This window comes from Anser cygnoides, chromosome 14 (assembly GCF_040182565.1).
Source record: "Anser cygnoides isolate HZ-2024a breed goose chromosome 14, Taihu_goose_T2T_genome, whole genome shotgun sequence".
NCBI lineage: Eukaryota > Metazoa > Chordata > Aves > Anseriformes > Anatidae > Anser > Anser cygnoides.
The window spans coordinates 7,717,848-7,738,141 of record NC_089886.1 but is presented as its reverse complement, the minus strand read 5'-3'; the positions used below and the strand labels follow the sequence as shown (position 1 = coordinate 7,738,141).

Below are 20,294 nucleotides of genomic sequence, written 5' to 3'. Positions count from 1 at the left end.
AAACACCAGACATCAGCACAGGGAAAGAAGCTGGACGAAGACGACCAGATGAGCCCAGAAGAGCAGCAGGTCCCATGCAGAACAGGAAAGCCAAGAAAAACCTGACAATGGTTCTTGACTCTGACCTGGAGAAACATTTTTCACCTCAAATCTGGCAGCTAAACTAATTCTGGGTAATCTCTTGGCTGTCTTGACAAAAGCGCTTTTGCCAGGCAGATGAGATTTCCAGGAGAACCAGGAGCAGTTCCAAGTGCCAGCCATCACCTTGCCAGGTGCTCCCATTAAAAAATTGGATGTTTCTAAACAAGGTTAAAGGACGGGCAGGATGGAAGCTGTGCATTAGTGTGAGCAAACCAGTGATGGTCCCAAGGCACCACAAAATAGATGACCAACAAAATGGCTGTTCCAGTAGGCTCTAAAAGGCAACCAGAGTCTTAAGAACCAGTTACAACATTGGTTTAATTAATTAAGGCCAGACATCATACTGCACTGACAGGTCAAAAGCCTCCATTCACAGTATCATCTGTAGCCTGTAACACATACCTCAAGATTGGGCTTATCTAAACAAAAATAAAAAAGTCTTTCTTTAAAAAAGAAACAGATGTTTCTTGTTTTTAAAAAAGATGTTCTCCAAACATCACACTTGAAATAAAATTTACATTCACGTCCAAAAAGTCAGAACAAGATAATGAAACACACCCATACAAAGGAAAACCAATTCTGGTGACTTCCACAAGGATTTTCATCAAACAGAAGCACTTCATAGCCATAGCCTCACACCTTATGCTGTTCTACAAATAAAATAAAAAAAAATGGAAAAATAAAACCTTCTGTTCCATCTGCACATCTCAGGTCAGGCTCTCAGCCTCAGCGTTTGCCACTCTAAGTTTTATTTTCAGATACAACAATTTTAGAAAACTACTTAATATTTCAGTATTTTCTCTTAGCCAATTTCCAGCATCCCTTTCCAGAAAGGATCAACATTGCAGGATTCACTCTGATATGCTGATTCACGCACAACTGTATTAAAGGTATATGGGAATAAAATGAACAAATTAATACCACTCTACGCTTCCCAAAGCAGGATTTCAATTTTAGCTGTCATTGGCTCAAAAGTTATACTCAAATTAGCTTAATTTTAAGAGGCCCTGAAGGACTAGATCTCAGCTCATGTTAATTATTTCAGCCCATTGAAAGTAATGAATCTGTATGGATTTCTACCAGCTAGGAATAGCGGGAGCAGGAACTTCAAACAGAATTTGGTTTTATTTCAGATACTCTTTTTTATTTTGGTCATTTAAATTTTCTCCTAATAATTGGTTCATTAGGATAGCCACATAAATCGTTTTCATATCTCAGGCAGATGCCAGTATTTTCCTCATCTGGATTTGAGAAAAAACACCATGGCATTATCCCAGGATTTGCTAACTAAACAGTAATCCACTTCATTTCTAACTGGCCATCAGAAGCTCCATGGCTCTATGGCCAGCTTAGGCCCAGACTTGATTTTCAGACTGGGAATTGTATCAAAGCTGATGTTCAAGACCTGATTTCAGTATTGTTTAACACTGACCAAATAAATATATATATATTATTTCAGAGTAGGAGTGTGTGTGTGTGTGTGTATATATATATATATATATATATATATATTGTTTTAGAGTAGGAGAAGCATCACAGCCACTGGATTTTGTGTTTGGGACGTGCTGTTCTGTGCCTCTGTTGAGCAGCCCTTGGTGTTTGCCTTGAAGCCATTCCTGCACAACCTCACTTCTGGCAGCAGCAGCAGCAGCTATTGGTATTCTGATCAAACTCCAGCCAAAGCTACCACCGTATGTTGACAAAAAATCTTGCATCAGATCCTAGGACAGCCGTTTCACTACCAACTTATATGGCATAAAGTGAGAGCAACAGGAAATTACAGTGAGGAGAATTAAGCCTAACAACTCAGCTTAAACATCACTCACTTGTACCATCCTGTTTGGGCATGGGTAAACTTTGTGCTGGATACTGCTCTCAAAAAGTACTTCTGTTGCACAGATTGACTTCAAGCATCTTTAAAGGATAAACTCTTCCTAATTTAAGTCATTAACAACAGTTATTCAAAATTGCCACAGAAGATATATAGCACCCAACCACCTAACAAGAATAATGCAGTAATTTGGAAATATTACAGTAATGTGTCACTTTCACTTTTGTTCTAAATAAAAAGAGGGAAATAGAAATTAAGTATCATATTAAATATAAATGCTGATAAATTCTAGATATCTGAAGGGTATCCGTTTTAAGCACAGTGCCTCCAGACATCTCATTATTTTTACAAAATTAAGTTAGCTGTGAAAGAATATTCATTTTCTTAGTGAAATTTGATCTAATCACTTTGAAGCTTTTCAAACTTTATGAGAAACTGCTTCATGAAACATGAATTGTGACACTGTCTTTCTGAAAGCTGGACAATAGTATCAATCACAGATCCATTAGAAAAAGAGAAAAATAGGAGAATTGTCACCAGCAAAATACCTTTAAGTGTTTAAATTGTTGTTTTCAAGTAGGGAGAAATCCTTCCTCTACCATTGCTGCCTTGTACGAATACAGTACATTGCAAATAAAATTAAAACGTGAATGTATTGCTAAAGTGGTAGCTGAAAACTATTACGTGCATAATTTTTGCACCAGGAAAAATCTATTCTCCTCAGAGCTGTTTGTTTAAGAGGACTATTTTATTTATAAACAAATATTTACACAGCATTGAACAGCACTACGTTGATTTCATTGCTCAGAATATATTATAATTTAAGAAGAGAACTATTCCACCAATTTCAACAATTTTCAAGAATATGTGTTGCAAAAGTAGACTTTGCATCAGGACATAAAAGATTAAAACCCCCTTCATTGGGTGTTTATATCCTACTCTTGCAACACAATGGCAATCTAAAACAGTTCCATAAACTTGTGGAGTTACTTGGCCTAGGAGAACTATATTGATATCAAAAATATATTTATGATTACAAATATTTTCAGAACGCTAAGCTAAGCAGCCTTGAATTACCTCGTATTTACCTGTGGGCAGATCGTATGGATTAACTGGGATACAACAGCTTGTTATCCCAGAGCCCACACACATGCGCTTACCCCAGAGTAGCTTAGACTTAAGAGGCAAATCAATAAGGTAGATCTCTAAGACATCATCCCTAAAGAATAGGAAAAGGTCTTCCTAGATTCAAGCAATATATTAAATAACATTTTCATAGCACAGATACTAATTTCTCACACACCTCATGTCTGCCAGGGATGAAAGATCCTTCTGTGGCACAAGCAACCATATTCAAGAAATCCCACTGGGGATCAGGCAACAGCCAATATTTTCAAGTGAGATTTATTCATAGTTATAAAATACCCATTTTTTCTAAACTGAAAGACAATACAAGGAACTGCTGGAGTTTTTAGCCCACATTGCTTTCCCTTTCCTAAATTATAATTTATATATTATAATATTATGTGTATATATATATATTTAAAATAAAACATGACTTAATTTTTTTTCAATCAACCAAATTTCCACCCTACATTTACAAAATAGCCTTAAAATATCATGGAGAAAAAACATATATAGAAATATTGGTGGCAGGAGGTAAAGGGAAAAAGGGTCTCTTTTCAAATATAACTTAACAAAATATAACCATTTGGGCTTACATTTAGGCAAACAAACATAAGTTTGAGACACCCAGCTCAAATACTCCTAGCCTACAGTTGACATCTGTCTAGTGACATTAGGGAACCATATATAACCCATCGTTAGATGGGATTAAGGCTGGTTATCTTTATGGTTATCTTCACCATTTTCATTCACTTAAAGGAAAGAAGAAAAAAAAGTAAAAGAGGAAAAAAAGAATTAAAAAAAAAAAAGGAAGAAGAGAAGAAGAAAAAGAAAAAGAAAAAAAAAAACGAAACTCCACAGCCCAGGGAGTATTGTTGTTCTCGCAGAAATAAACATTTACCATGTACCAGAACAGTGCTGGAGGCATTTCCACAGGAAAGCAGCCGTGTGAAACAGCTCTGCCCTGGATCACACCACTGCCCTGGGAGGCTGCAAAGAGGCGAGGAATTCAAACGTGAATGAAGTGTTTTCCTTGCACTGCCTGGTGTAACTTCTCAACACACCTGGCTGGCGTTACAAAATCGTCTGCTGCAGCACAACACTTGCCAGAAATTATTAGCACTCAGATTTCTCATGGAGAAAGATTGGCTCCTCTGCACTGCTGAGATTGCCGGTGTAGGTACAACTGACTGCCCAGGACAGTCTGCATACCTCAGTGCTTTATTTTATTCTTAGATAAAGAAACAGGGTAGAGTTTAAGAAGCTGTTTCCTTCTGTTTCAGTTGTCTTGTACGGGAACAGTTTAGGCAGGAAAGAGGGGCAGCAATTCTGTCTTCGTCGTGTGGATACAAACTTCCTACACACAAATTTCAGCTCGCTACAAAAGTCACCTTCCACCTCCTGCTCCAGGCATGTCACAACCTCCCTGTTTTAGGGTATTATTGGCCCCAGTCCTGTAGCATTGATAAGCACCTCATTAACTTTAACAGATTTTTTTTTTTTCTCACAAATCCATTGGAGAAGAGAATCAGTTATTTCATCTTTAAAGATAGATTGTGTGTGTCACATTTTCCCAGGCATTTGACCCACGTCATACGCAAATGCTGGGCAGTGTTAAGGGGAACAAATGAGGACTGGTACCGACTTCTACAAAGAGACATGGCTGTGTCCCCTCGCCAGCCACTCTGTCCTCATCAAGAATAAGCTGCCCTTTCCGTTAATTCCTTCTGCAGCTTTTCAGCATCCTTCAGTATCATCTAAAATACTAGATATTATCTACCTGCATCTCATCAAGCACTTGAGAGTTTAATTGCAGTGAACTTCTGAAAATAGCAGATTCAGAACAGCCTGTATGCATTCGGTACCTCGGTCCACAGCCTGAATTCATGGTTCCTGTTTGCCTTATACCTATAACCAACCAGTAAAGTAGAATTAAATGGCAGATCTTCAGCCAATAAATCAGCCAGCCCAAAGCATGAGCATCCAGCAATCACCATGCTCCTCACCCTGCCCAGGATGGGTGCACAGGGGAGGGACGGTCCTTGCCCCTTCAGAAGAAAGTTAATTCCTTTGCTTCAGCTACAAGGTTCAGTGCTGTAAGCTGCATGTTTCACTTGTTCCCAACAAAAGAACTACTATTACTTAACAGTTTTGTCAGTACTTAATTACTGTTCTTGTAGAAAATAGTGTTATTCAAATCAAGTAATTTTATTACTCAAGTGAATACATATTTAAAAAAAAAATCTTCTACTGAAAATATACTCTTTTTTCCTACCAAAACTCTCACCACTATTGTCCTCCAGATAAATACTGTTGCACAGATCTTTCAGAAGAGGATATGAAATCTATTCAGAGCCTTTAGAGACTATCACGTTAATTTGGCTGCCACTCATTTGCCCTCAGGGCTGAATTCAGCTAAAAAAAATAAAGACATATTTCAAACTGCTTAAAGCTGCAGAAGTAGATGCCTCTCAAATCCCCGGTGGGAACTGGGGGTTTCACTTTGCTTTAGCTCGTTCCAGTTACAATAACAAACCTCAACCTCCTTTGCTCACAGATTCAAATAATGGTTGTAATGTACCCAGACAAATGTTTAATTTACACATGTGGCTTTATCCAGTATTAGCCGGAGTCCACTTGTGCACCTCAGGATGCACAAAGGAGTGAAATGTGTTATACTAATTTATATAACGATTGAATACATTTATTTAAGGATTAAGTTAAGTGATTTGATACAGCGGCATATGAAAATAAAGGGGGGAGAAGAAGCGCACAGTTCTTTGGCACTGTAGGACCACAAGTACCTATATACTCTTTGCATTATGTGCTGATAGCAGTCAAGGCAGGCAGAGGCTGAACAGGAAAAAATTAAAGAAAAAGCATATTAAAGAGAAGAATGAAGACCTGAGAATACGCTTAACTTTCTAGTGTGTCTACTGAAGGGTTTAGCCAACTTGGGGTAAAGTTGGAGAACAAGTAAATAAGTGTTTTGTTGATTTGGTCCTAAAGAGGACTTAAGAGAAAAATAACTAGTACAAACCTGGAGATGTGCCACTGTTTGTTTCGTTTCACACCTTTGATGAGAAACTGAAAACAAGCAATGCTTTTTTTTTTTTTTCCAAATTTCCTCCTATTTTTAAATCAATTTTCTAATTTGTCAAAGTACTTTTAAACTAATCTTCATATTCTACAGCGTAGCTTATTTTGCAGTGAAGCAGAGCAACATGCAGAGCTTCGCATCCCCTGGGAGAAGCAACCGTGGGCTGAAAAGCACTCCACAGTTTTGTGCGTTTCTGCACCACTCCTCTCTGTTTCTGCCCCAGTCCCCTAGCCAGTCTCCTGCCAATGTCTCAGTGGATACTGGAACAACAACTTGCTGTCAAAGCTACCTTGAAACAGTACCTCTAAACATCCATAGCATGTTTGTATAGTTTGCTCTGAAATAAAATGTTGAGAATTACAGCTCCCAGCTATGCCATTATGCCACCAAAACAACAAAAGGAGCAATGACAAACAGTATTTTGAGAAAATTGGGAACAGACATGATACGGTAAGTACCCCCCTATTATTTGAATTGCAGCAAGCTCATATTTCTCTACAAGTTCAAGACTTTTTTTTCCTTGTTTTCACATGCATAAACCATGTTTAAATCACATGCCTAACGAGATTAAATGTTAACTTGTAGCCCAATCCTGATGTAATTTATGCATTTTGCAGGCAAACACAACCAAGCAGAGAAATTCTCAATCTATTTAATCTGCATTTTTAGGGGTACAAGGCATGTAGCCTAATAGGGAGCCCTGGCCTCCCCAGTTAGGGGCCTGAGGCTAAATGGAAGGGAACAGGAAAATACTGCTACACTTACCAGTTTTTAATCATCATAAAATGAGGAATTTTGTACTGTCCCACTACACCACCACAAATTTAGTAACCATAGGGGGAAGCAATTTGTTCTAATCCATCTGTTCAATCCCTGTGATGTATTAAAGTATCCCAAAATGTGCTTCTTGAAGTCACTGAAGTCCCTGTGCTGCTGGGTAGTGAAAGATGTTTGTGTACTGACCCAGCTTCCCTCAGCTAGCTTAGTCTGTTAAAAAAGTAAATTTGCGGCGTTTGCATTCATAATATGAAAATGGATTCTTTAAAATAGTGCTATTATTCTAGTCACATTAGGACAAAAATAGGGCATTATTTCTAGCAGCCTTCGAATATGCAGAATATCACACATGCAAAGCATCACATCGCTGTTGGGCCACAGCACGTTACTCTGGTCAAACACTGGTAATGAGGAAGAGTAACAAAAGACCAACTGCAGTATTTCTCCCTTAGGAAAGGATAAACTTAAGCTAATTATATACTTTGTCTGGAACGAAGAGAAATTTAAACCACACTTGCTTCCTTATAGCTAATATTTATGTTAACACTGAAGGAAAAAAATCACTGGGACACACCAAGAACTGAAGAGCAGACCTCTGTGTACCTTTTGATGGATTGCAGCAATCTGAAGCACCATAAACAAAAAATGTGGATTCTACCAGTTGAGACATGCTTTGAACAGGACTTCATGTTGTTTTTTACGGTATAATGTTTCCTCCAATTAATCATTCTACTATCACGTGTTTTTCCTCCTTTTTCACCCTTAGGTAGGTCACTGGATAGTGATGCTAATTTATCAAAGTTCTCATGCAATTTTCTGCTTATTAAAAAGTGAGGAATTGCACTGCAATTTCAAAATCTATACCACACAAGGAAACTCAAGTGCCAGGGTCTGAGTGACCTCTTCATGTTGTTAGAGGGAAAAAGTCTCCTTCATTTATATTAGATATTAAAGCCTTTATCCCTTACTGCCTCAGACACCTTTGCTTTCCATGGGTGTTTTGTTTGGGCTTTTTTTTTTTTTTTTTAATACCTACAAGAAGGAAAAGAGGAAATAACGTGCCAGGTTTGTTATTCCTATCTGATTTCCTTCTGACTTCACACATTTTAATTACACAAAGATGGAATTTCAATTTTATTTTAAAATAGCATTCAAAGGCTCTCTGAAAAGAAGAAATCTGTATTTAGCAGGAAAGCATGGAAATTATCATTCAAAGGCACATATCAAGGATTAGAATTAGAAAAGAAAGTGCATTTCTTTGCTGTGAAGGATTCAGCCACAAGGGAGTAGACAAAAAGAAACTAAACAGTCTCTTCCTTCTAATATATGTTGAAAAAATAATGAAAGAATGAAAATGTGAACGCTCTATCCAATTTCATACATCCTTTTCAGTATTTTCAGCAAGCTTAAAAAGACAAACAAGAAACAAAAACCCCACCACATTCTGACCACTCCAAGCTCCCCCAGGAATACTTCTCAGTCACTAAAAAAGATCTTAAACTCTGAGGTGTACGCTGGCAGCTAAGTCAGCTGAACCACCACTCAACAACGTGCTTCGGCACTTACTAAATCTATCCATAAATCTTCACATGCTCCAAAAGAGAGGCTTCAGACAGGGGCTGCTGGCCACCAGCCTTTCAATAATTCACTGCTATAAAATCATTTTCTACCAATCTCTCTAAACATTCACGCAAAGCTGGTGGCCAGCCTGGTCTTCAAAACAGATGTGGCAAATACAGTGGGAGGCACGAGACCACAGACAGCTCCTGAGCATGCTACCAAAGGCAAAATGCAGCTCCCGCGCCTGCCCTCTGCCCCGTGCTCTGCTGCAAACCTTGGCCAGCACAGGTAGGGGGAAATACGAAAAAACAGGCTCACCAATGCAAGAGGCAAGACATGCTTTGACAAAAGCAGCTTTTGAAAAGAAAATGCCTGAGGTGGGTAAAAAGTTCTTCTCTTCACACTACGTGGAAATGTTTCAAACACTTGAAAACAAACCCCCTAAGGGGATGGGAGTTTTCAGGGTGAGCCCAGCTCTGCTCCAGGGGCTGCTCCTCTCCTCGGCGCCCCAGTCACCTCCTGAACACCTCCACCTGCCGCAGCACTTGGGAAAACGCCTTCTCCTGTAAAAACCACCTGCTGTTACCTGCTGTTCACCTGCACTGTAATCTCTTTGAGATTGAACTCGCATTTAGCCGATGCGTCTTGTTCTCTGCTGTTTATAGTAGGAGTCTAATGCCTCCGAGATTAAACCGTCAATCACAAATGCTTCTTAGTCTCTGTGGGAGAAGCTCTATTATGCAAGGAAAATTCTTACCCGGAAACTTTCAACAATAACATGCCATTCAGTTCCTCTTCCTGTGCCTCTGTGACTTATACAATATTAATAATAAATAATAATAAACAAAAAAAAAGATTTTTTTTACTAGAAAAATAAAGCAAAGGAGGAGCTCGGATTGGTGAAGGTCAGGACTTGGTATGGGGGAAAAGTGGACTGACAAACAACTGAGTTTCACAGAATCATAGAACCACACCTGTTTTATATTTCCAGAAGAACAGAAACCCTAAATGCAAGAGTCTAAAAATATCAAAATATTATACTTCCATTGGACAGAGGGTCCTGCTCCCAGCTTGCCATGGGGAGACATCAGAAGGCAGAAATACAAATCTGCTCAAGGCAGACTGGGTTAAATGGGGCTTGCTAAGAACAGATAAGAGGGTCCTGTCAAGAAGATTGAAATAAAATAGGTGCTTTGGCTGGAAGGATGGAAGGAAGATCAGAAACCAAGTACTGTGAAACAGGAGGAAAATGGGAAAACCAAAAACCACGATGGGCAGCTTCAAAGGCACGTCCACCTGAAAGATAGCAAATGCAATGCTGCCCCTGCTAAGCTTGCTGCGGCCTCACCTCCAGTACTGTGTGCTGCTTTGGATGCTACAATATAAAAAGGACAGAAAACTATTAGAGAGTGTCCAAAGGAGAGCTACAAAGATGGTGAAGGGTCTAGAGGGTGAGGAGTGGCTGAGGTCACTTGGTTTGTTCAGCCCAGACAGAGCAGGCCAAGGGGAGGCCTCATGCCGGCCTGCAGCTCCCTCACGAGGGGAGGCCTCATGGCGGCCTGCCACTCCCTCACGAGGGGCTGAGCTCTGCTCTGTGGAGACAGTGACAGGACCCGAGGGAACGGCATGGAGCTGGGACAGGGGAGGGTCAGACTGGGTGTTAGGGAAAGGCTCTGAGCTGAAATGACACTGGAACAGGCTGCCCAGGGAAGCGGGCACAGCACCAAGCCTGCTGAAGTTTAAGAAGCATTTGGAAAACGCTTTCAAATATAGGGTCTCATTTTGGGTTGTGCTATGTGGAGCCAGGAATTGGACTTGATGATCCTTATGGGTCTCTTCCAACTCTATGATTCTATGATTCTTTTTCCTCCAGTTTTGGAAACCTTGAATTAAAGCACAACTTCACCTCTGCCCCATCAAACGGAATCCATGGCTTCGTTCATCCAGCCCCTCTGCAGCAGTGCTGAGCCCCCAGCTCCTGCCACCTGGAGGGGGATCACACAGGGAGCACTTTCTCAGGTGTGCAGGTGCAATGTGTTTTCCTGTTTTGAGGATTATTGTTTAATTAAGATTTCCTGCCCAACTGAGAGAAGGAGCTACCCTGTGGAACACAGAACGACTAAGTTTTTCAGAGTGCACAAGTACATTCAGTGTCATGGTGTGCTAAATATTACAAATCTTCTGACAGTGAGTTTATGGAGATTCTGACTTATATCTGCATCCCTTTAAAAATTATTAGCCTACAGTCATTGTTAGCCTGCAGTCAGAGGAGTTCTGAATGAAGAACACAGATGTGAGCCACACCAAACTTAAAAACAACTGAGAAACATGCTTTATATATGATCACTGTCCGTAACACAACTGAAATCCAAATCCTAATGTGGTCTGAGAGGGTAAATCACAGCTTCAAGAGTCTTTGTATTACCCAGAGTTTTGCCATGCCTCTCAAGACAGAAATACTAAGTGATCCCCCAAACCAGCAGCAAGCCATCACTTCTTCAAAGCCAAAGGAAACTGAACTGGAAACAAATTGAGAAGAGAAATGAGTTCTTCGTTGCAGCCATTATTAAGTGAACCAACCGTCTAACACTAGGACAAATATTGTACTTCACTCAGTTTAACTTCATTTTACCTTGGCAAAACCGATATAAAAGCATGAGATAATTTGCAATTATGCACTTAAAACATCACATTTTTTAAATGGCATACAAATGTAATGGTCTCCGTACAATGATATATAGCATTTACCATGTACAGCTTTTTGTTTTCATCTCCGTGAGCACTCCTCCCTAACTTAACCTATAAACTACATCATCTACACGCAGAATATCATTTTTTCCAAGTGCTCCTTTCCTTTCACTTCCCAAACTCACAGAACGAATCTAAAGCCTGAAACCTTTGAGATCCATGTCTGTGGGACACTGTTCACAAGCCAGTTCCAATGAAATACACAGAAGCTGGAGGCCTTTAGTAGTTCTAAAAAATTGCATCAGAGTCCAGTCTCAGGAAATTCAGAAGCACCATTCCATTCATATTGACAGTCACCTGTGCATTTCTAAGCCACATAAGTGAGAGAAGCACCTACCTCCTCTTTGCACTTCTGATAAATGAATTCCCCAATATGATAGAACTGTACAGCAAAATAACCTTCTAGTTGAGGTCTGGTTTACACTTAAATCTGTTATACTTAAATCTAAGATTTAAGCTTAAATCTTGATTCCTTGGATTTGCAATATTTATTCTGATAAAATCATTATATTCCTGTGAAGCTGTGGGAAGACTGGGAAAAGCTGCACACAAAAGCCACTCTCAGATTGAGCTCTGGCAAACGCAAGTTTTTTTTGAAGACTATATATAACAACCACCACAGCTTCCCTGAAGGCTGAGCCTGCCTTTCCCTGTGTCACTACAGAAAATACAAAGCACCAATGATGATGAGACAGAACAGGATGATCCTGTGCATCCAGGGAGACTCAGGTCCAGCAGGATGCACCTTGCTGTTCCACTCCAGTGCTTTCCACATCACAGCCCTGCCCATCTGCAATCCCAGTCCAGGCTGGGATGGACCAAGGGTGAAGGGTTCACAGTGAGGCTGCAGTCTCATTGCTGTGCAGTGTTTTGCTTTTCTTCCAGATCTGCATCAGCTCTACTCCTCTCTCCCTCCCAATTTTCCCTCTGCTCTGCTATTTTCCATCTTTGAAGACGTCACAAAGTTTTCTCATCAGCATGAAATGTTCACTGTGAAGAGTCAAGTTTATTTTGTTCAATGTGCTTTTGCTAGATAAGCATTTATGAGCCGCTATTTGTCTTGCAGAAGTCCTGTTTCCTCTTGATACAGGCCGGCAGCCTGCAAGCTGCTTTCTGTAGCATTCTACTTAATTATGAGTCTTGTTTCTCCTAGCCAGTCTTCATGATTATAGTTGAGCACTGTCCTGTCCTGATATGCATGCAGTTGCACTTTTGTCAGATGTATTTTTATTTAAATATTACAGGTCTTTGTTGGGAGCATTTATTTTTCTTCTGCAAGAACTGGGACATATTACGTTGCTGTGTGGTGCACAGCAACTTCCCCAGAATGCAGAAATACTGCCCAGCTACTACTTCTGCAGGAAAGGAAAGTAGGCTTAAAATTCACAGCGAATCTTCAGCTGACTGCAGGAACATCGTGTATTTTCAGGACTCTCACGCAGACAGTGACTGACCAGTATTGGTGCGTAAATAAGCGCTGCTTGCCAAATGGTCATGAAGGGAAGGCCTCCCCCAGAAAATAACACACCCACCAACGATGGGCACTGCTCCACACGGACATATTGTAGCAAAGAAAAACACCAGCTCTTCAATCTATGTCAAAGCCAGTTTGTCTAGTGCATCCCTACAACTTGTGTACTTTAAAAGACATTGCAATAGGATAAAAAGCAAGTTCATGCTCAAAGCAACCAGGCCAGCACTTGGCCATTCCCTTAGTAGTAAGACCTCTTGGTACTCCAAAGAAGTCAAGAAAATCCCTGCATATTTAAATAAGTCTTGAGATAAAAATACACTACAAGACAAGACAGAGCTTTTAATGCTGGAGAACCACGCCCTAATTTAACTGTTTGCACTGACTCGTATATGCTGGAAGGATGAAAACCCAGAGATGCTGCACTGAAGAGCAGAGCAGAGCAGCATCACCCAGCAGAACTCTGCCAGCACCCCCAGCGGGTGCCATACCTCAGGGCTTCCAGGAAACACCAACCCTGGGCACGAGTCTTTGTTGCAGGGCTTGAGAGACAGCAAGAAAAGGAAGAGAAATTAAAATGTATTTATGGGCTTAAGGCAACCCTCCCCCTTAACACTGCAGTTTCTGTTAAGTCCGATCTGTCATCTGCTCTGCAACAAACTTGTCTTCACTGTCCATTTTGCGGGTAAGATTCAATCAGGGCTCCCTGGCTCCTCAGGGAACCAGGGCTCTAGCGTGAACCGCTTCCACTCAAATGTAATGGAGTGAGATTGCTCATGCCATTATTTTAAATGGTTTGAGGCCACACGGTCCCCAATTTCATTAGCTGCATTTATATACAGACCTTACACTTAATACTGTAGAAGCCAGAGACATGGATACATTACATGCCATCTTTTCTTCCCACCACAAAAAAAAAAAAAGTAAAAACCAAAGAAACTAAGACATGTCCCTCCCCCAACAGCTGCAAAGGAACAGCACAAACTGCAGTACCGGTTCAAGTGTCTCTGCTTGATGTATCATGTATGTGGGGAGGGTATTTGTACACACAGTACAAATAGCTCTCACTTAAACCAGCTATTTGCTAGTGAAAGTGTCTAATCCTTTTCTACTTCACAAATTAGGAACATTTGTGTCAGTCAGACCTCACACACACTGGTATAAGCAGGCAGCATAAGACTGGGAGCCCCTGACTACCTGCACTCAGGAGTTCATCCAAGTTCAGGTGTTAAATTTAAGCCAATTAGCTAAATTACTGCCAGAGGCTGTGTGGGCACTTAGACACTAGGCAGCCCCATGTTCTTGTAGCCATGCTCTTGCACCTCAGGGCAAAGGGGCTGGAAACACTGACAAGGGATAACGAGGGATTACGTCTCAGAGAACACCAGCAGCTCCTTTGGGATATCACTCCCTGCAGAGCAGGCCCCCAGTCTCTAGCCCCACAGCCTGACATTTTAAATCACACACCTTTAACGAGCAATGCATACAGTGCATTAAACTGGACTAAGACCATACTTGGGGCACTCATAGTGCACCTCGTTCAAATATGACCTGCTGGGTCACGGCAGAGCAAAGCTGTCTCAACTATTTGAAACTAATCTTAGGCCACCTTACACCAAGCTGAAACAAAGCTAGAAATAAACTCAGGAGCTGATAGAATATTGTAATAACTCAAAGAGTGTATGTCTTCATACTGGGCAATATCTCCAGATCTCTCTTGCAATATGTGAGCAAGAAATATGAAAATAGTAATAATACAGATTCCAAATTGAACATCATGACAGGAGGGAGTTAGGAAGTAGTCTTGAACACAAAACATGAGCAATGAATCTAGATGTGGCTGAACAGGTGTGAGTAATCGATGTTCATAGACATTTTCCTGGTACAACTTGCATCAATTTGTTTACATCTTAAGAAATTATAGATCTTTGATAGACTTCACAGAGGACAATAATAAGCTTACATAGCTTGCTATACATTCATTAAGCATTATTAATGTCTTCTTGTACTTTGCAAAGCCTGCTTGAAAGAATAATAACGCAATATGAAAAAAAAATTAATGGAGTTGAATGCTGATATGTTTTTATGGTTTGTTGTTAATTACAACATGGATACAGTTAAACAACAGATGCTGTGAGTACTTTTTAGCTACCGGTAATTTTTATTTTGTTCTGTTTTTCTTACAAAACAGATTTTTCATTTAAACAGCTGGTGGTGATTTTCAACGTGGAAAATTAAAACCTCTTCTATCACCCAACAAACAGTGATTTTTTGTTAATCTAAAGAAAAAAGGACAACAACAACAAAAAAAAGAAAAAGGCAGTTTTGTCCAAACACAAGGTATTATGAGAAGAAGGGGAGTAATCAGCTGAGATGTGAAGTTGTCCTGCAAACATTGACACGTGCAAAACCTATGCAATGAACGGTCCGAGCACAAGACAAACCTTGCTCATCTACTTCAGTAACTGCTTTACAGAAAAAAAGTTGCTCTATGTTCTTCCAGTCTTTGCTACAGCACCCCCCCCACCATAGCAAAAATATTGTAATACTACCTTAAGCACTGTTATGTGAATAGTTGGTGGAGCGATCTTGTTTTGAGAGGGACTTTTTGGATTAAATTTAATCTGCATTTTGCTCTGTATTTTGTTAGACAAGGTAAAGCCAATTAAATGCTGCTTCACCTAGAAAGGAAGGTAGGGACCCCTTGGTGTTGGAGCCATCTCCCCATGGGCTCAGCCCAGCCTCAGAGGAAGCCAGCTTGCAACCCTGCACGTCCTGAGCCTACCACAGCTGTTGGGCACAGCTTGCTTCCATAAAATGAGGTGGATCATAAGACTCCAAATCCTTACAAATTTTAAACAGATGCAGTACTGCAACCAACACATCCTAGCAAAAACAAACAAAAAAAGTGGAAAGAGACAAGCGTTCAACATAAGCAGCATCTATAACCATCTCTACCTATTCATTGTAGGGGAAGCCTTCACAAGTAGTTTAGGATGAACTTCAAGTCATACACAGCTTAGGCCAGACAAGATGAACCCCAACAAGAATTAGCAGCAAGATCCGTATTGTATTGCTCACCACTCAACTGCCCAAAAGTGGAGCACTGCAGAAGATGGCAGTATCCAAGTATCTCTGGGAATCCTGAGGTGTTTGTGAAAGGGAGCTGGGAAGTACAAAAAAGGGACCTTTAGGAGCAAGGACACCATTAGAATGTCAGGAATGCCTAACAGCAGCAGAGGGAAAAGAGAAACAACTTTGGGGTTTTTTAAAAGGTGCCACACAACGGCATTTGCACTGTGTTGGCATGTACTCTAAACAATGAAAAGAGGCAGGACACAACACCTAGACAGGTCCGGACAGCACTGATGTGAGAGAGTCAGGAAGAGCATGCACTGAGGCCATAAATTTACGGGATGAGAACAGAAGCCTCCCCAGTGCAATATTTACTGCCTACTCAGTATTCTTTTTTATTTTCGTATGTTTGCTTGACCTTGGATACTCCCTGCTTAGTATTCTCTGAGCACCGCAGAGCTTTCTTGCAGCACCCAGCAAGCCTCAGTCCTTCCAGGCTTGCAGGTGAAGGTGTTTGGCCAGGTCTAACAGGAGCAAACGCGGGATCTACTGTCTCTCCATAATGTGTAAGAAAACCCTGTAAAAACAGGCTATAAAGCCCTCCTTGTACATGCAACTGATGAGTACTCATTAAAAGTCGACATGTAACATTTATATCCTTCCAGCCACAGAGCGAGGCTGAAGTGCCTTCCCCAGGCACCATCACCGCGCTCAGTTCACGACGGGCCACTTTGCACCATTACAGATACAACCTGCAGTTGCTCACATCCTTTGCATTTCAAGCCAGTTTTTCTCCTTCATAAACAGCAGTCAGAAAGGAGACTGAGGTACGCACAGAGATCCTGCTAACATTGCAGAACACGCTCACCTTTTCCTACACGCATACCCAAAGGTATTTTTCCATGAGATAATATTTTTCAGGCTCTTTTGGACCTAGAGAAAAAGGGTTTGAGTGAAATAAAAACATCTTTTATCTTAAAACAACTGTCAGTTTAGGAAACAACTGACTGAGCAGCAACCGTGCCCTGGGTACGTACGTTGTTTCATACGAAGGCATTCCTTAAAACAGGATCCCAGAAGTCCAATTAGTTTGTGCACATCTACCTCCTGCTGACCTCTCCTGGCACACATCCCCCATAGTATTCATGCTTTCCAGGATTGTATCTGGGCTAGAAATACTGGATAATTACTTTTAACACAGCAACTATAAGCATTCCAACCCTTTCTGGACTTCTGTACATTCATCATATTCAGCAAGGGGAGCGTTCCAGATTAATACAGAGATACTGAAATAGCGATGGAGAGATGAGTGGCACAAATTGAACTAACTGTAGATTAGGAGGCTTTTAGGCACATTCCTGAGTCATCCTTACATACTGCTCACATCACCTCAACACACATTTGTACTTAATCATCTGTTGTACGCTGCAAAGATAAAGTCATGTGGCCAGATCTGCAGTTTTAGTTATACCGAACCGTGCTGATTTACAACAGCTGAGAATCAAGCCCTGAAGCTTTGGACAGACTGTTAGCTTTATTTCACCTCCTGGATGAAGAGCAGACTCTGCACTCATCAGCATGATTCACTCAGAGCTTTGCTCCTGGGCTCACACCCCCCTGACCGCTCAATGCACACACAGTAAACTTCCTCCCTGTGTATTTCTGGGGGTGAACAACCTATTTCCCAAAAACTCAAGATGGATTTTGCTGTGGTAGTGTTTGTCTGAAACAGACCCCGAGGCACACTATGGAGGAAGATTATGGTGATGACCACTGCCCCCTGGGGAGGGCCTGCACACCTCCTGATGCCATCCAACACATCCAACAACAAGCTCCTGCCTGGCGCTCTGGGGCCAGGGGAAGGACAGCGCTGACCCAGCAACAGACAGCCGCTCAAAGGAGGGAACTGGCCGTGACTGCACCTGTACCCCCGGTGTGTGTGAACCACTACAGTGCTCTCTGGAGAGCCTGTGAAGGAAACTACTCTCCTCCTAACTCCCCCCGTCCTTCCTCAAGCACTACAGACCGGACACTGGGATTGGGCCTGGGGTTCCAGAGAAACACAGAAGCACGCTCCACACACATTCATGCTAAGAGCACTGAAGTACCAGCTGTAATCTGAACGTAAATATACATTACAATTAAAATCCAGACGTTCAACATTTTCAAAGGTGATCAGACATCCCAATCTGACTCTCTGAAGCCTAGCTTTTACAATCCAAATTGCTAGGCAGTTTGCACGAAGGTATTCATTTGTCATATGTCTCCTCACTCTGTGATTCTTGGATTGTTAAATGTGAAAGAGAGCAGTAATTCAGTATTGTTCCATCGCTTATGAAAGCCTTGCAGAAAAAACATCAAAAATAACCTAGGCCAGTTCATTTGAAGTGCAAATGACTTATGCATGCAATACAAAACGCAACAAGTACCTTTCAAGCTGTCTCATTTATGATAACACAAAAGTTGCTGATGGAATGAGAAGTCCCAGGTAGTTATCAGGGAATTTTGCATATCATTTGTACTTCATACTGCATTAGCAACTCTCACATCTTGTCAGCAGCTTGAAAAAAAATAAAACAATGAATTATATCCTTCCCAGTTTTTTATTCTGCTTTGACCGAGTGATCTCATCGCTTATCTCAAATGATTTTGCATTCAATGCAAACTGTTTTTTTCTTTTCTAGAGGAAGAAGAAACCCAATGCTTCCTCCAAATTATCCCAGTTTACCAAGATGAATAGCCCATCATCAACAGCAGAAGTATCTGGTGATCACATCTCCAAGGTATGCAAGCTGCAGTAGACTATTAGGTATCATGCTATTAGCAAAACAGATAAAACCAAAGCTTTATAAATACCCTTTTAGAGGGTTCCCCTAACTTCTACTCCAAATCAGTGTCTAGTGCAGCTTCCAGGAAGAGATCTGACTTCAACGGCCAGAATTTGTGTCATATAACCTTAACTAACTGTGACACTGAATACTGCAAGGACAAGATTTTCTTTGGATGAACTGTTCTCAGGCAGGCGTGGTGGTGGTTTTATTTTTCCAGCACACTATAAAATTTCTTTCTACTATCTTACAAAAAATAAGCAGTTTGTGTTTTTTCTTTTTCTCCCAAATACTTGTTACATATCTTATGTATTAATTTCATCCAGGTGATCATAGTTCCTGCCAAAGAGGGAAAGGCCAAAAAAAAAAAAAGTGCTAGCTCAGTTCTGCTGCTCTTAATCCAGCTGTGAAACACCATGCTTGGAAAACACATCCATCGATCCCTGTGATCTGCTCTTGATAGAAGGGACAAGCCTGCATGCATATAATTGATATAATTGGCATAAGGAGCTAGACTTAAATTCAGCACTGGTGCAAAGAAACAGGGTCCTGTTAGAGGAGCTCCCCACAAACCAGACAAAAGTTCATCAAATTTCTGGTTATAAATTTATCGATCTGGCTAGAACTGTGTTAAGCCTTTATAGACTTAACACCACCACTGGCAGTTTCTGTGGGTGAAGAAGAGCAGGTAATGAGAAAGTAAAGCAGAATTCACTTATTCCCAGTGTTATCTAAGCACTTCTCTGTAAAACTTCCTATTTTACTTCTTATTAGCTCCAACCCCAGGCTCAAATTTTTCTACTCCATAAAGCACTGCCTTACCCAGGTAAGGACACTTACCCTGCAGCATAACAGCTGCTCCAAACACTTCCTTGGCTTCAAGAAGAAACACACTTGAAGAGTGTACAGTGTACAGAGAAATCAGAAATCCCGTATTTCTCTGTAACATACCTGGGGAAGTTGGAGCTTTATTGTCTATTAGCGCACCCTTGACTTTCTGACATTGGAGGCGAACTGGCGCATAAACAAGGGAACGTGTATCTGTGATATTACGCTGTAACATCACTTCTTTTTCTAATATCCCACAAGCTTATTCCCTAGCTTGCCCAAGAGCGCTTTAATCCATCAGTGTAGTTCAGAGTCTGACGATTTCTATCAGCATGTGGTACCAGCTCGTCGTGCCAGCACCAGCTCTGAGTCAGGCGGAGGCTTTAAGGACGCTGTGACTGGCAATGGCCATGGTACATTGCCAGCACATCTGAATCCCAATGTGATGTTGCAGCTCTGGAGCAGCCCTGAGAGCGATAAAAGCAGGGACAATGCTTTGTGATTTCTGCAATTTGCAATTTTGCATCAGTAGGCTTATGTACCCTCATTAGGCTGTCCAGTCTGTACCCCTCGTTTTTCCTCTCTTCTTTTACAACCAGCAGCACCTCATTGAATTTCTGAAAGGACCCTTACTACATATGCGGTTTCTCTCAAAATAGGATTTGCACAAACCAAACCACGTAACATTTAAATGCACTTCAGAAACACGTCGCCTGAATTACAGCATGCGTTAATTTTTCACAGAACTTTGTGAGCGTAGTTTTATCTTCTGACATCTCACTTCAAGTGACAAGACGAAAGGATCTGACA

General features: G+C 41.0%; 1 protein-coding gene across 13 annotated transcripts in view; it reads right to left on the bottom strand.

Annotated features, from left to right (window-relative positions):
• Positions 1–20,294, bottom strand: part of SGCD (sarcoglycan delta) — a 517,792-nt gene that overhangs the window by 231,559 nt on the left and 265,939 nt on the right. The window contains exon 3 of one of the 13 annotated variants that reach the window (XM_066977268.1): positions 18,258–18,388. The exons of 11 other annotated variants lie outside the window; for them this stretch is intronic. The gene's annotated coding sequence lies outside the window, so the exon portion shown is untranslated. Of the gene's footprint in view, positions 1–8,852; positions 8,996–18,257; positions 18,389–20,294 lie in introns of those variants that run through there. One more of the 13 variants, XM_066977273.1, reaches the window with a different exon arrangement.